The following is an 18389-nucleotide window of genomic DNA, read 5'->3' as shown; positions in this document are numbered from 1 at the left end:
CACAGCAGGTCCGGAGACCAGCACAGTGTTGGAGGGCATCCTAAGGAGGGGAGGTGGGCTGTGACTCCCAGAGAGGGAAAGGACCCTGACATCAGTGACTCAAGAAAAACATTTATTATACTAATGTTCTGACTTGTTCTATAGATTCTTTTGGATTCCACCCGCCCCAACCGTGCCCCCCCACTGCCATTGTAGTTGTCAATTTTATTGCCACTATGAAATCTAATTAAGTTTTTGAGCTTTTCTTCCCCTCAGTCACATATTTTTATTGTTGTTAAAAACCTCTGTCACTATGTTGGGCTTTGGCAGTTTTGTGGAGTTTTCCTTTTCTTTTCCTCCCTTGTCTTTTCTCTTTTTTTTTTTAATTTTAATTTTTAAACCTATTGTTATGTTTTCTACATTTATTCACCTGTTTGCTTTTACTGGGGCTTCCCTTGTGGCTCAGACGTTAAAGCGTCTGCCTGAAATGTGGGAGTCCCAGGTTCAATCCCTGGGTCAGGAAGATATCCTGGAGAAGGAAATGGCAACCCACTCCAGTACTCTTACCTGGAAAATCCCACGGACAGAGAAGCCTGGTAGGCTACAGTCCATGGGGTCGCAAAGAGTCAGACACGACTGAGCGACTTCACTTTTGCTTTTCCTACTGTTCTTTTCAACTTGCAGTTAATCTTTAATGTATATAAATCTTCTTTATCTACCTTTATTTAATGTTGCATATCTATTCTTTCTTTCTTCTCTTGCTTTCCTTTCCTCTCAATGTATTTGTTAGTTTTATTTTCATTGAATTATTCCCCAATGGGCATCTTGCTTTAGTTTTGCTTTCCAGTTTACACTTTATTTAGTTTTGTTCTTCACTGGTAGATATAATTTTTGATTTCCTTTGTTTGCCAGGTTAATCTATTGTACTTTAGTTTTGTTGTATATGTGTATATTCAATTATATTTTTTATTGTTGTTATAAACTTCTGCCTCTGTGTTGGGCTTTTACAGTTCTATGGAATTTTCGTTTTTTTTATCTTTCTTCTTCCTTTTTCCATTTTTTAATTATCTTTGTAAAAATTTTAATTTATATATATTTTAAACCCATTATATTTTTCTGCATTTATTCCTTTGTTTGCCTTTCCTACTGTTCTTTTCCCCTTGCAGTTAACCTTAGTGAATATAAATACTCTTCATCTATCCCTATTTAGCTTTGCATATCTATTCTTTCTTTTTTTTTCTTTCTTTCCTTTCCTCTCAACATATTTGTTAGTTTTGTTCCATTGCTTTATTCCTCACTTAGCTCCTTGCTTTAGTTTTGTTTCTGGTTTGTGTTTTAGTTAGTTTTGTTCTTAACTGGTAAATATTTCTGATTTCCTTTTTTCACCAGGTCAATCTACTGTACTTTGTTTTTGTTGGACTGTTTTGACTTGGCATATGGGTGTTTATGTTTATGTGTATATTACATTATTTTCATGTAATTTGCCTGATTTTTTAACTGCCATTTGTCTGGGGTTTATCTTTGGTTTCTTATTTTTGGGTATTTGTTTTAATCTCACATAATGCCATAACAAACCACTTGTTGAATATTCTTCCTGACCAGAGATCAAGCCCTGAGTCTTTGGAGTGGGAGCACTGACTCCAAGGCCCTAGACAACAAGAGAACTAAATCTAGGGAGTATCAAATAGTAAGAATTCACACTAATGAAATTGCTTGAACACAAGACTTGTCATCACCAAAAAACCAGTAGCACCCTATGCAGGACCCCTCATCTAAAGAACAAACAAAACAAAAATACAAACCAAATCATCAGCAGACAGGATTACCACCTCATTCAGCCTTGCCCATCAGAGGAAAAACAAACAAACAAGCAAAATGCAGCACAAATCTCACCCTAAATGAAGCTTACACAAACCACTGGACCAAACTTAGGAGGGCAGAAACCAAAAGGAAGAAAGAATTCAACCTTGAAGCCTAGGAAAAGGAGACCTTAAATGAAAAGGCAGAGAAATACTACACAAATGAAAGAACAAATTAGAAACACAGAAGTCCAAATAAATGAAGAGGGAATAGGCAAACTACATGAATTAATATTCAGAACAGTCATAGTAAAGATGGCCAAAAATCTTGAAAACAAAATGGAGAAAATGCAAGAATCAATTAACAAAGACTTAGAAGAATTAAAGAATAAACATACAGAGACAAACAACACAATTACTGAAATTAAAAATACTCTGGAAGGAATCAATAGCAGAATATCAGAAGCAGAAGAATGAATCAGTGAGCTGGAAGATAGAATGGTGGAAATAACTTCTGAAAAGCAGAATAAAGTAAAAAGAATGAAAAGAACTGAGGATAGTCTCAGAGACTCCTGCGGCAATATCTAATGCACCAACATTCAAATTATAAGAGTCCCAGAAAAAGAAGAGAAAAAGAAAGCGTAAGAGACAATTTTTGAAGAGATTATAGTTGAAGATTTCCCCACCATGGAAATGGAAATAATCAATCATGTCCAAGAGGTGCAGAGAGTCCCATATAAGATTAAACCAAGGAGAAACATGCCAAGACACATGCTAATCAAACTAACAAAGACTAAACACAAAAAAAGACTGTTAAAAGCAGCAAGGGAAAAGCAGTAAGTAACATACAAACGAAACCCCATACATTTAACAGCTGATCTTTCAGCAGAAACTCTACAGGTCAGAAGGGAATGGCAGGATATATTTAAAGTACTGAGAGGGAAAAATCTAGAACCAAGACTACTGTACCTGACAAGGATCTCATTCAAAATTGATAAAAGGCTCTTCTGACAAGTATAAGTTAGGAGAATACAGTACCACCAAACCAGCTTTACAATAAATGTTAAAGGACCTTATTTAGTCAAAAAATACAAGAGAAGAAAAAGATCTACAAAATCAACCCCAAATAATTAAGAAAATGGCAATAGGAACATATATATCTATAATTACTTTAAATGTAAATAGATTACATGCTCCAACCAAAAGACATAGACGGACTGAATGGATACAAAAACAAGATCCATATATATGCTGTTTACAAGAAACCCACTTCAAACCTAAAGACACACATAGACTGAAAGTGAGAGGATGGAAAAATATATACCATGCAAAAGGGAAGCAAAAGAAAGATGGAGTAGCAATCCTCATATCAGACAAAATAGACCTTAAAATAAGGAAGATTACAAGAGACAAGGATGGACACTACACAATGATCAAGGATAAATCCAAGCGGAAGACATAATGATTGTAAATATCTATGCACTCAACATAAGAGCACCTCAATATATAAGGCAAACACTAACAAACATAAAAGGAGAAATTGACAGCAACACAATAAAAGTATGTCTTTTACACTCCACTCACCAATGGAGAGATCATCAAAACAGAATATTAATAAGGAAACACAAGTCTTAAATGATACATTAGAAGAGATGGATCCCATTGATATCTTCAGGACATTTCATCCAAATGCAGAAGAATGCATCTTCTTCTCAAGTGCACATGGAACATTCTCCAGCATAGACCACATCTTGGGTTACAAATCAAACCTCAGTAAATTTGAGAAAGTTGAAATCAAATCAAGCACCTTTTCTGACCACTGCACTATGAGACTAGATATCAATTACAAGGGGGAAAAAAAAAAAAAAACAACAACTGTAAGAAACACAAGCACAAGGAGATTAAACAACACATTTCTAATAACCACCAAGTTACTGAAGAAATAAAAATGGAAATCAAAAAGATTCTAGAAACAAATGACAATGAAAACATGACAACACAAAACCTATGAGATGCAGCAAAAGCAGTTCTAAGAGGGAAGTTTATAGCAACACAATCCTGGGAAACAAGAAAAACATCAAATAGACAACCTAACTTCACACCTAAAACAACTGGAAAAAGAAGAACAAAAAAGTCCCAGAATTAGTAGAAGGAAAGATATCATAAAGATCTGAGCTGAAATAAATGAAAGAAACAATAGTAATGATTAATAAAACTAAAAGCTGGTTCTCTGAGAAGATAAACAAAATTGACAAACCTTTGGTCAGACTCATCAAGAAAAAAAGAGAGAAAAATCAAATCAACAAAACTAGAAATGAAAATAGAGAGGTTACAACAGACAATGCAGAAATACAAAGGATTATGAGGCTATTATGAAAAGCCATATGGCAATAAAATGGATAGTCTGGAAGAAATGGACAGATTCTTAGACAATTCAATCTTCCAAGACTGAACCAGGAAGAAATAGAAATTATGAACAACCCAATTCAAGCAATGAAACTGAGGCTGTGATCAAACATCTCCCAAAAAACCAAAGCCCAGGACTAGGTGGCTTCACAGGAGAATTCTATCAAACATTTAGAGAAGAGCTAATGCTTCTCCTTCTAAAACTTTCAAAAACTTACAAAGGAAAGAACACTTCCAAACTCATTCTGTGAGGCCACCATCACCCTGATACCAAAACCAGACACAAAAAAGAAAACTACAGGCCAATATCACTGAAGAACATAGATGCAAGTTTCCTCAACAAAATTTCAGCAACACATCAAAAAGCTCATAAACCATGATAAAGTTGGGTTTATTCTAGGGATGCAAGGATTCTTTAATATATGCAGATCAATAAATATGATACACCATATTTACAAATTGAAAGATGAAAGTCATATGATAATCTCAATAGATTCAGAAAAAATCTTTGACAAAATTTGGCACCCAATTTTGCTTAAAACTCTTCAGAAAATGGGCATAGAAGGAACCTACCTCAACACAGGAAAGGCCATATATGATAAGCCTACAGCAAACATTATTCTCAATGGTGAAAAACTGAAAGCATTTCCCCTGAGATCAGGAACAAGACAAGGGTGCCCACTTTCACCACTATTATTCAACATAGTTCTGGAAGTCTTAGCTACAGTAATAAGAGAAGAAAAAGAAATAAAAGGAATCAAGATTGGAAAAGAAGTAAAGCTCTCACTGTTTGCACATGACAGGATACTCTACACAGAAAAACCCAAAATAGTATCAGAAAATTACTAGAGCTAATCAGTGAATTTAGCAAAGTTGCAGGATACAGAATCAATACACGGAAATCACTTGCATTTGTATATACTAACAATGAAAAATCTGAAAGAGAAATTAAAAAGTCAATCCCATTCACCATTGCAACAAAAATAATTAAATATCTAGGAATAAACTCACCTAAGGAGACAAAAGAACTGTACACAGAAAATTATAAGACACTAATGAAAGAAATCAAAGATGACATAATCAGAAGGAGAGATATTCCATGTTCCTGGGTAGGAAGAATTAATACTGTGAAAATGACTATACTACCAAATGCAATCTACAAATTTAATGCATTCCCTATCAAATTACCAAAGATATTTTTTCACAAAACTAGAACAAAAAAAATTCACAATTCATATGGAAACACAAAAGTCCCTGAATAGCCAAAGCAGTCTTGAGAAAGAAGAATGGAACTGGAGGAATCAATCTTCCTGAATTCAGATTATTCTACAAAGTGACAGTCATCATGACAGTAAGGTACTGGCACAAAAACAGAAACATAGACCAATGGAACAAGATAAAAAGCTCAGAAATAAATCCATGCTCCTATGGTCACCTTGTATTTGACAAAGGAGGCAAGAATACACGTTGGGGCAGATAGCCTCTTCAGTAAATGTTGCTGGGAAAACTGGACAGCTACACGTAAAAGAATGAAATTAGAACACTTCCTAACACCATACACAAAGATAAACTCAACATGGATTAAGGACCTAAATGTAAGACCAGAATCTATAAAACTCTTAGATGAAAACATAAGCAGAACACTCAATAACATAAATCAAAACAAGATCCTCTATGATCCACCTCCTAGAATAACAGAAATAAAAACAAAATTAAACAAGTGGGACCTGATGAAACTTAAAAGTTTTTGCACAGTGATGGAAATTATAGGCAAAGTGAAAAGACAACACTCAGATGGGAGAAAATAATAGCAAATGAAACAACTAACAAAGGATTAATTTCCAAAATATACAAGTAGCTCATACAACTCAATACCAAAAAAGCAAACAACCCAATCAAGTGGAGAAAAGACCTAAATACACATTTCTCCAAAGAAGACATGTAGATTGTTAGCAAATACATGAAAAGATGCTCAACATAGCTCATTATTAGAGAAATGCAAATCAAAACTACAATGAGCTATCACCCCACACCAGTCAGAATGGTCATCATCAAAAAGTCTACAAACAATAAATGCTGGAGAGGGTGTGGAGAAAAGGGAATGCTCTTGCACTGTTGGGGGAAATGTAAATTGATACAGACACTATGGGAGATGGTATGGAGATTCCTTTAAAAAAACTAGGAATAAAACCACCGTATGACCCAGCAATCCCTCTCCTAGGCATATACCCTGAGGAAATCAAAATTGAAAAAGACAGATGTATCCCAATGTTCACTGCAGCACTATTTACAAGAGCTAGAACATGGAAGCAACCTAGATGCCCATCGACAGATGAATGGATAAAGAAGTTGTGGTACATATACACAATGGAATGTTACTCAGCCACAAGAAGGAATGCATTTGAGTCAGTTCTGATGAGGTAGATAAACTTAGAACCTATTATACAGAATTAAATGAGTCAGCAAAAGAAAGATAAATATTGTATTCTAAGGCATATATATGGAATCTAGAAAAATAGTACTGAAGAATTTATTTACAGGACAATAGTGGAGAAACAGACATAGAGAATAGACTTATGGACATGGGGAGAGGGGAGGAGAGGATGAGATGTATGGAAAGAGTAACATGGAAACTTCTATTACCATATGTAAAACATATAGCCAATGTGAATTGGCTGTATGGCTCAGGAAACTCAAACAGGGACTCTGTATCAATCTAGGGGGGCAGGATGGGGTGGGAGATGGGAGGGAGGTTCAGAAGGGAGGGGATATATGTATACCTATGACTGATGCATGTTGAGGTGTGACAGAAAACAACAAAATTCTGTAAACCAATTATCCTTCAATTAAAAAAAATTTTTTTTAAAACCTAAATAGTAATAATAGTTGCACTTTTTGAAGCCATCCAGGTGTTGCACTACTGTCAGTAATATCAGTTTACAAAGCACTTATATTTTACCATCAGTTAGTGGGAAAGCTATATAAATGTCTTCCCTGTTTTCTAAATCTAGGATGAAAGAATATTCCAAACTTAGTAATACTTCTATGTATCACATTTTAACCAAAGAAGTTAGAGTCTATCTCAATGTAAATGCATTTGAAATATTATAGTCAATTCTAGAGCTACATTAAATAATGATACTGCTTTATAAATGAGGGAGTAATTCAGTATTTAACTAGACTCCTTTGTGTTACCTAGTGATTTAAAAATGCTGGAGTGTCATTAAAACTAGCTCTCCAAGTCAGAGAACCTACAAGAGTGAAATCAGCTCTTGGTAGACCTTCATTTCCTCCCACTCACCTCTGTTTTTTCAATTATATGTTCAGAAAATGTCTCAGTAGATCATATGTGCTATATTATGTTATTTCTTCTGTGTTTAGGCCTCTTTATATCTTGTCTTTGGAACTCTCTATCTCTTGTGTATTTCAGGGACAACTTCATTTGAAAATAAATAAATAAAAGCAAAAAATAAGGCTAAATATTTTATTTGGAACTTGCAAAGCATGGATACATTCATTTCTGTCTTCAAACACCATATTAATTTCCCTTCTTTAAGGGTCAGTAGGATGATCAGTGCTAATGTACCAAGAGTTTTACCCACTAATTCTTAGGCATTATTTGTGCAAATGTCACCAAACTGAAAAAGGCAAATATTCTATATTGTATAACCATAGCTTTGTCCTCACAGATCCCCAGGAAAAATTTCAGAAGGCAGATTTCTTGATTATTCTTATACATTAGAAAAAAACTACTAAATCACTTTAGCTGTAATACATACATGCACGTGCCTGCATGCACCTGCGTGCGCGCACACACACACACACATACACACACACACCTCCTATCAAGGCCTTACAGTCTACACTTTGAGAGCTGTTGTCATGGAGAAAACAGCATTTGCCAGAGCATAACTGCATGCAAAGTATGAGTCTGTATAGTACTGAAAAACTCCAAGAAGGATATATCATTTGGAACAGCAGCTACAATTAGGAGTCTTCATTTTATAAAATTTATTATAATCATTTATCTTCTTCAAAATTCACCTATGTTCAAATTATAAAATATATTCAAGGAAGTGAAAGAAATCTTTATAAAATAATAACAAAAACATTTTTCAAAATTTTGATAGTGGTACTAATCTTTGCAACCCTTGGAATCATACAATTTCTTTCATTTCATTCTTTTGGTAGGGAGACAGTTCTAAGGTTCTTGGCTTGCTAAATGTTCCATCCTATTTTTAACTTTGTAAATCTGGAAGTTATTGTAGAAAACTGCTCAGATCTAGATCTTATTTAATGTATTGCAAGGTGTATATTGGTTAAAATTCTGTGATCTACAGAGAAGCTTTCATTTTGAGTAATGGACCACACTTGCATCCTTGGTTGTCAGAAATTAGTTTTTGTTCAGTTTTTCAAAGTCGAATAATCCAAAATAATGACTCTTTCATTTACCCATAAAATTACCTTGGTTAACATAAATTGACATGGAAAGTTGGATAAAAAGTTCGCAGAATGTAATTGTGTTGTTATTGCAGGGTCCTTCATGTGTATCTTCCTTCAGTGAGGTTATTCCAAGTGGGTGAACTCAAAACAGAGTTCTTGCAAGTATGTGTCTTTAATGCTAGCAGAATTAGAAATATTTACTTATGGAAATTAAGATAGCCTTGGTGAGTTGCTCATCTATTTAGATCCTAAAAACTCCCTGACTAATTACTTAATTCAAAAAATACTCTATTAGACTATGCGAATACCCATGCTAGTTCTCTTGCCACGTCCTCAGATCATCCATACATTTCCTCTGTTGTTAACCCTACTACTTGACGTTTAGTAAACTGGGATCCTACTGTTACTACAAAAAGACAGAGAGATTATTTCAAATATTCTGTCTCCCTCCTGTATGTCTAGTCTTCAGAGAATATCCAATAAACTCTCTTCGAAGATGTAGGTGCTTTCAAAACCACTACTTTTCTCAAGCTTTGATGAATGGGATGTCTCCTGGAATAATATTAGTAATTCTGTTTGAGGAACTGAATGATAAGATTTCATAAAATAAATCCATTACAGGATCCCTATTTTCATAGTCTTATCTCTATGTTATTTCAGAAATTAATATACTCTCAAAAGCATTTGGTTTGTATCAGTTGAGTGCCCATTTGGGGAAATTATAAGAAAGTCATTTAAATCCATGGCTGATTCATGTCAGTGTATGGCAAAAACCACTACAATATTGTAAAGTAATTAGCCTCCAACTAATTAAAAAAAAAAAGAATTAAAAGAAAGAAAGTATTCAACTGTATCAACTATCACTTTTAATTCAATAAATATTTGTGCATCATATATTTGTTGACATAGCTGAATCTAAAACTAATTTCTCATTGGTTAGGCTTTATTACATTTCATACATACATAAAGTATGTGTGAGTATATATATATACACATATATAAAGCATGTGCTTCATAGAAATATATTAGGTTTTACTCTTTAACAAAAGATAATCTATTATCTCTTACTATTTAAAAATAATAAATAAACTACATGTGTGTATTTGGTTTATTCCACTAGGAATCCATTCCTATTATATATTCTGCAATTTTTTGCTGCTATAAATTGTAAAATTCTGTAATTGTGTATCATATTTTAGGTTTCACTTTGCAAATGAATGTAGTGTGCGCTGAATAATGATTTAATTATATGTTTGGGGAAAAATACAAAATCTAAGTATAGGGAACATGTGACATAGGGATAAGTTGATTCCTTCTTTTTGAATGGTACATTTCTCATATGTATCAATTAAAACATCTTCTAGTAAAGGAATAAATCAGGAGACTCAATGGGGGCTAATATTTTCATATACTCTATGATTTTTTAATTCTCTTATATAAAACTTTCAAATTCTCAGAGCCTCAATATTTTTTAAGAATTCTCTTATCTTGAACCTAGTGAAACTACACATTCTAATAATATTTGATAGATTGGCATTCTAAAGGATCAAACTCAACATTTGGTTTTGGTTACCACAGCACTACAGCTCAGAAGAAAAATTTTAGCTTGTTCACAAGAAAGCCCATATTCTCAGTGCCTTGCTTGAGCTAGAGAATTGATAGATTCAAGCTTGTGTTTCTTTATTCACATTGCTGATGTAAATTTAATGCAAGCACTAAACTTGTAGTCTTTAAATCTTCACTTCCTTTATAATGTTTATGACAATGTCAGATTAATCCCCTAAAGCCTTGTTTTCAATTGATATTTCTTTTAGGATGACTACAGCCAATTATTTAATTATGTAGCTTGGCACTGAATGACTTTGGCTGTGAGGATCTCATTTCTAGGTATTTTTTCCTGGGTATTTTCCCTGAGTATTTCCCTCACATTCAATTCCTAAAAGACCAGGTTATCAGTTTATGATCTCTTTTTGTTTGTTTTTAACCGGAAACTCCTTCTGGTACCAATTTTTAAGAATTTATTTATTTATTTGGCCATACAGCACTGCTCACAGGATGGGCTGTTAGTTCCCTGACCAGGGAATAAACCTGTGCCCCGTGAAGCAAAAGTGTGGGGTCCTAACCATTGGACCACCACAGAATTCCCAAGGTACTAATTTTTATATGAGCCAGGTTATTGGTGATATTTAAGAAAAATCATGTATTCCTAACTTAAGCACCAGAGGAATGTAATAGATGTATATATTTGTTACCTGTATAGATAATAGATTAGAAGAGTAGCTTGAACTAAAGGAAGCAAGAAAGTCAAAATATGGTCAAAGTTCAATTGTGCATGCAAGATGTTTAGAACACTGCTTCTGGTTCCAATAAAGTGATAAATAGTTTATCTATCCTAGGATTTCTTCATTAAGAGTGATTAAAATTCATCTAGCCAAAAATGGCAGAATGAGTATTAGTATAAATCAGAGCGGAATTTGTCTAAAAGAACTTAAGCCTCAGGAATATGTTGGGAAGAGATTATTTCAGGATGGAGGATAAGGCTTTGATGTAATTTTACTGGAATAAGTAAGGACAAGAAGTATCTTTAAGTGTTTAAAAATAGAGATACTCATGTGCCAGATTATTTTTTTCCTATTTTAAAGTCATCAGGTTGTACATGATATCCTCAGATGTAAGAACAATGATAGTCCATGGCACTTGAACCATATCTAGCTCCAACCCACCATCCCCATGCCAAGTTCTGTGTTCCAGAAGTTCTATTCCAAGCATAAACAGCTAAAGCTAAGTAAGGTATGTGAGACCATTTTCTCCACCCAGCTACAGACACAGAGTAGATATTCTACCTGAGTCATTCATGTTATCAGAGAACTATGAAACTTTTCCTGAGGCAATTGACATTAGTAAGAACAGAGTTTGGGGAAGTTGACTCAGTTAACTTAAAGAGTTAAGAGAACTTCTAAAAAAATGAAAATCTAATGGTAAGCAACTAGCCACTAGAGAAATGCAAATAAAAACACTAATCAGATATCTCTTCACATCTATTAGAATTAAAAATTTATACAATAACAAGTGTTAATGAGAAAATGAAGAACCCTAAAGCCTCATATACTGCTGGCAGAAATGTAAAGCTGTTCATATGCTTTGGAAAACAGTCTAGAAATTTCTCTGAGCTTAAACAGAGCTATTTCAAGACTCAGAAATTCCACTGTTAGGTACTGGATAGGTTAAAATGTTCATTTGGCTTTTCTGGAAGATGGTATGGAAAAACCTGAACAAGCTTTTGGACAATCCAATATATTGCTAAAGAGAACAGAAACAATAATCTACACAAAACGTTCACAAATGTTCATGGTGACATTATTCATAGTAACCAAAAATGTGGCATCAACCAACAATTTATTAACTGATGAATGGATAAATAAAATCTTGTATATTCATAAAATGGTGAACTTTGTGCTATAAATATAATGAAGTACTGATTTAAGTTACAACCTTGATAAACTTTGAGAACCTTATGTCTAGTGAAAGAAGTTAGTCACAAAATACACATATGAAGAGAGTGTGTGCACACACAGAATAGTTAAATCTATAAAGGCAGAAAGCAGATTAATCATTTCTTAGAGCAGCCATGTTAGAGAGGTGTTGGGGAGTGAGGTTCACTTCAGTTAAGTCTCTCATTATGGCAGAAGATCTATGCTATGAGATCTATGCTAAGTCTTGTTTTAGTACACTAAGCTAATTCTACCATAATTTGTTTCAAAGGATGTGTTTAAACAACTACATAATCCTGCTTAAAAAAAGCATTACATTTTTTATTTATACTTTTATCCATTTGTTCAAAATATTTACTGAATTCCTCTTATTACCTAAGCCGGAACTAGGCACTGGGGCATTGATTTAAAGAAACTGTGTTATAAAAAAAAAAAAGAAAAAGAAATTGTGTTTTATTTTTCCTAATAAGCAGATTTCTGTTCTATCAAGTGAACAGATTATCCAATTTATAGGCTCATTAGTCCCTTTTGGAAATAAAACTTAGATTTATCATGGCAAAATAAGGAATACTGATATTTTAATAAAATTTATATCAATATAAATTCACAGAAAATGTTATATGACTTATTTTATAAATTATGAGATAATGAGACTCTCTCTACTCTTTTTTTTACATAATTATGACATTCAAATTAACTGGTATTTTTGAGTAGCATCAGTTCTGAAGATAATAGCATGTAGGAGGAATAGAGGATCAAACTTGTATATTGGTATTTTTTAACTTTCTGTCAAAGACAGTCCAAACCTCTGAAATTTCTGTATCAGATAAAAAATGGATATTAATACATATGCTCAGACAACTATTCACAGTGACATGATTCTTTCAATTTTCCTGAATCCCAGAGTTTTGACTCTGCATGCATGAAGGGAAGAGCTGTTCTAGAGCTAAAATTCATAGGGCTTGAATGAAACTGAAATGATATACCCTGGTTAGAAAGCATACGAAATGTGACACTACATTATTACACAAGTTGACTAGGATAATTCTAGGTCTCTGAATGAATTTCTCAAAGAAAAAGCACAGCATGATGGACGAGGGGGAGGGGGAACTGCACTCAAATTAGAGACATTCAGCTTTAACTGCTGGCAATGTGAAACAGTCATCCAATTTTTGAGAGAAGCGTGACAGAGCAAAAAAAAAAAAAAGAAAAAAAAAAAAGAAAAATATTGGTGACCATATGTTGTTGGTTGGAATGTAACTATATACTGGGTTTTTAAAATATAACTTCATAGTTATTCTCCAAATTAAGGATTTAAAAATTCTTTGAGCAGTGTGTTTCTAGGAAAATATTCTCCATATTATGATATCTTGAAGATAATAGTCTCTCTTTACTTTGGCTACAACTATAATATCCAAATCAACAATATCCAAATCACTATCATTTTAAACTAACCTTCTGCAAAAGCTAAACTACTGTTTTTGTTGTTTATAAACATCTTCTGCAATCTTTTTCAGTGGCATCAAAATGATTATATGTAGAGGTCATCTATCGCCTCCTTAAATTTTCAAAGGTCTTTGTGTTTTTCTTAGAATGGATGCAAATCCTTTTCTATTCTCTACAAAGCAGTACATGAATTAACTCCTGATTTACTCCCACATGATCTAGGGCTCCAGTGATATTAACTTCTGCTTATTTCCTCAAAATCACTAAATCCTTTTCTATATATTGGCTTAAGTCTGGTTCGCACTGCTTAGAATACTTCTATAGCATTTAGCATAACTGGTTTATTTTCTATATATTCATATTTTAAAAGAACCAGCTTTTGGGCTCATTGTTTTTTTTTTTTTTCCCACATTGTTTTCCTATTTTCAGTTTCATTGATTCCTGCTCTAATTTTTATTTCTGCTTACATCTTACTCTGTGTCTAATTTGCTTTATTCTATTTCTTGTTTCCTAAGGTTAAAACTTTGATTATAATTGTAGATCTTTCTTCTTTTTTAATTATATACATTCAATGCTCTAACTTTCCCTTTTAGCATGGCTTTTGTTGCATCCCACAGATTTTGTTATATTGTCATTTTTATTTAGTTCAAAATATTGGTGCACTGGGATGACCCAGAGGGATGGGATGGGGAGGGAGGTGGGAGGGGAGTTCAGGATGGGGAACACATGTAAATCCATGGCTGATTTCATGTCAATGTATGGCAAAAACCACTACAATACTGTAAAGTAATTAGCCTCCAACTAATAAAAATAAATGGAAAAAATATTTTAAATTTCTTTTGAGATTTCTTTGACCTGTGTGTTATTTAGAAGTATTCTATTTAATTTCCAAGTATTCTGGCATTTTCCAGCTATCTTTGTATTTCTAGTTTAATTCAATGAAGTCAGAGAAGATATTTTGTATTATTTCATTCTTTTAATTTTGTTAAGATGTGTTTTATGTCTCAAAATGTGGTCTATATCATTTAATATTCCCTGTGAGTTTGAGAAGAATGTGTATTTTGCCGTTGGTGGATGGCAGAGTCTATAGATGTTATATCAGTGTGTTAGGCTGCTATAACACCTTAGACTAGATGATCTATAAACAACAGAATTTTATTTCTTACAATTATGGAAGCTGGAAGTTTGGTATCAGGGTGTCAGCAATAGTCAGAGACTGATCTAATTATGATTGGGTCCTGATATAAAGAGGTTAGGTCTCTCTCCACAATTTATTAATGGTCATCTCATTTTGTTCTCACATTTCAGAAGAACAAGAGAGTTCCCTGGAACTCTTTTATAAGGGCACTAACCCTATTCATTTGAACTGCAAGGAGATCTACCCAGTCTATCCTAAAGGAGATCAGTCCTGGGTGTTCATTAGAAAGACTGATGCTGAAGCCGAAACTCCAGTACTTTGGCCCCCTCATGCAAAGAGTTGACTCATTGGAAAAGACCCTGATGCTGGGAGGGATTAGGGGCAGGAGGAGAAGGGGATGACAGAGGATGAGATGACTGGATGGCACACCGACTCGATGGACATTAGTTTGAGTAAACTCCAGGAGTTGGTGATGGACAGGGAAGCCTGGTGTGCTGCGATTCATGGGGTCTCCAAGAGTCAGACATGACTGAGCAACTGAACTGAACTGAACTGAATCCTATTCATGGCATCACCATCTCAATGGATATGATTTTGGGCAAACTCCAGAAGATAGTGAAGGACAGGGAAGCCTGGCATGCTGCAGTACATGGGATCGCAAAGTGTTGGACATGACCTAGTGACTGAACAACAACAACAAATCTTAATCATGAGGGCTCTACCTTCATGACCTAATCAACCCCTTCCTAAAGGCCCCACCTCTTAATACTATGATTGGGGCTTAGAATTTCAACATTAATTTGGGGGGAGGGCACAAACATTTAGTCCATAAATTCAGTTGATTGATAGCATCGTTCAATTCAACTTTATTTGTATTGACAAAAGCATGAGAAATTTATTTGCTCTACATTCACTGTGAGAAACTGATAGAGTTCCTGGAGGTAAAACTCAAAAAAAAAAAAAAAAAAATGTGGACCCATACTAAATAATTACTCTCCTCAGAAATTTTAACTCTTAAAGTTTTTCACATTAAGCGTCCATCAATTTGTTAATTAGAGTTTAGGTTTTCCTGTCCCAGTATTGGTTTTGAGTTTTCTACTCCTGAGCTTCTGCACCAGTAAATTGTACTCTCTGTAACCTGTTTGTCTCCTCAATTTGAAGGAAAGTGGTTTGCCTTAAGACACTCGTTCTCTGATGGATCTAAGAAGAGCTGTTGATTTTTATTTTGTTTAGCTTCTGTCTTCCATGTACAGAAGAGATGAATTCCAAGTTTCTTATATGCCATGCCAAATTGCAAAGAGTCAGACAGGACTGAGTGACTGAACTGAACTGATGCCAGATTGGAGTCAGAAGTCAATATTTAGCTATTCAAATATCATATTCTCAGTAAAATCTTGGTCATTCAGAATAAACTTATCACAATCTGTAATGATCAACTTCATGGATTCATTAATTTATTATCTGTCTCCTCCTCTTGGATGTTGGGCTTCCCTAGTGGTTTAGACAGTAAAGAATCCACCTGTAAAGCAGGACACCTGGGTTTGACCCCTGGGTTGGGAAGATCCCCTGGAGGAGGGCATGGCAATCCACTTCAATATTCTTGCCTGGAGAATCCACACGGACAGAGGATTCTGGCGGGCCACAGTCCATAGGGTCGCAAAATGTCGGACATGACTGAATGATTAAGCACAGCCCAAGCACAGATAGGATGTTAGTTCTCTAGAGGCAGAGATCTCAGGAAGTTCAACCAGTGAATTCCCACAGAGTGAATGATTAACAATGTTTATTTAAAAAAGGAAAGAAATATAGGAAGAAAAAGACATAACATACAAAGTGTATATATACACTTATATACACACATATATGTATATACACACATATAAAGTGTGTATATATATATATATATATTTTTTTTTCATATAATTTATGACAGCAAAAATGTAGACAACATGAAATAAATATATAACAGGGCAAATTAAATATGATGTAAAATTTGATGTAACCATACTTTTGAAAGCTTTGTACTAAAAGGCTTTTAGTAGATTTCTAGAAACTTGTATGGAAGTTAAGAATATTCAGACATACCTCCAAAATATTGTGAGTCCAGTTTCAAACCACTGTGTTAAAGTGAATACAATAATAAACTGGATCACACAAATTTTTTGGATTCCCAGTGCATATAAAAGCTATTTAGACTCTATATTAAGTGTGTAATAGAATTATATCTAAAAAGATACATGTACCTTAATTTAAAATATTTTACTGCTAAAACATGTTATCATCTGAGCCTTCAGCAAGTCAGAGTAGTAACATCAGAGGTCACTGATCACAGATCACCACAACAAATATATTGATAATGAAAATATTTGAAGGGTTATGAAAATTACAAAAATGTGACACAGAGACAGAAACGGAGCACATGCTATAGAAAAAAATGGAGTTGACAGGCTTGCTTGATGTAGGGTTGCCAAAAACATTCAATTTTTAAAGAAAGGAAAAAAAAGAAAACCGTGTCTGTGAGGTGCAATATAGTGAAACACAATAAAATGAGGTATGCCTACATTGTGAAGTGAAACTCATTAAATTGCAGAAACACATATATTGTAGAAACCCATTTTGCTATAAATGGAAAATATAGTCCAGTACATATGCATGTATGTCAAGATGCATATGTGTATAGACATCAGGAAGGATCAGCAGCAAACTCCCAAGTGTTACTCAAAGCATGATAAACGTGAGGGATGGGTGCTTTAAAATTTTCTTTTTCACTCTTCTATACTGTTTGATTTTCAGAAATAGTATTATACATATAAGTGTAGAAAAACACATTTAAATGAGAGGGAACATTTGTTTCTTTATGCTGAAATTAAAGCCTGAAACAGGAATTTTCCTTTTGTTAAATAGATTCTTACTCAAGAACAAATACCATGTCAATATGATTTAACTCTGTATCATCAGCTCCTGACATAGGGATTCCCACAATATGACCTTGAAAAATACTTTTAGAATACTTAAAGAATTTCAAAATCAGGGATTATACTGGAAACCATCACTACAAAACACCCAGGGAGACCACGAGTCAAAGCATAAAATGGTACAATAATGTAGAGTAATAAAATCTCTACAGTAGGATTAGCACAATAATTCTTCAATATTAAAATGAACCGTCCACAAAAAAAAAAAAAATTGTTGAAGGAAGTTTAACTGGATGCTTAAAAAGATGGAGTAGAAATATCAATAATCTATAGAAACCTTAAAACATACATTATCTATCAAATTATTAGTATAAGATGTGATCCTGTCTGTATGAGACAGGCACATAAATTCTTTTCTTCTAAAATAATTTTCCTTTACTTCCTTTCTTAGTTTTCTCTTTCCTCTCTCCCCACTTGCTCTCCTCCTTCTCTTTCTCTCTTTCTCATCACAGTTCTCTGAAAAATTCAAAATCTGCTATTCACCATGACTGACTTTCTACTAAAAGTTCTGCCTGCTTTCAGTTCAGTTCAGTTCAGTCACTCAGTCGTGTCCGATTCTTTGCGACCCCATGAACCGCAGCACGCTAAGCCCCCCTCTCTATCACCAACTCCCGGAGTCCACCCAAACTCATGTCCATTGATTCAGGGATGCCATCCAACCATCTCCTTCTCTGTTATCCCCTTCTCCTCCCACTTTCAATCTTTCCCAGCA

General features: G+C 34.1%; 1 long non-coding RNA gene across 1 annotated transcript; it reads right to left on the bottom strand.

Annotated features, from left to right (window-relative positions):
• Positions 1–1157: 1157 nt before the first annotated feature.
• On the bottom strand, positions 1158–16768 carry LOC122676038. The gene is made up of 3 exons (XR_006335399.1): positions 16757–16768; positions 10209–10213; positions 1158–1302 (listed from the first exon to the last, which is right to left on the bottom strand). It is a non-coding gene; the product is annotated as an uncharacterized LOC122676038 (long non-coding RNA).
• Between the last annotated feature and the right edge of the window lie 1621 nt (positions 16769–18389).

Source organism: Cervus elaphus, chromosome 19, assembly GCF_910594005.1.
Source record: "Cervus elaphus chromosome 19, mCerEla1.1, whole genome shotgun sequence".
NCBI lineage: Eukaryota > Metazoa > Chordata > Mammalia > Artiodactyla > Cervidae > Cervus > Cervus elaphus.
Note: the sequence above shows the minus strand (reverse complement) of the source record. Positions and strands in the feature narration are given on the sequence as shown.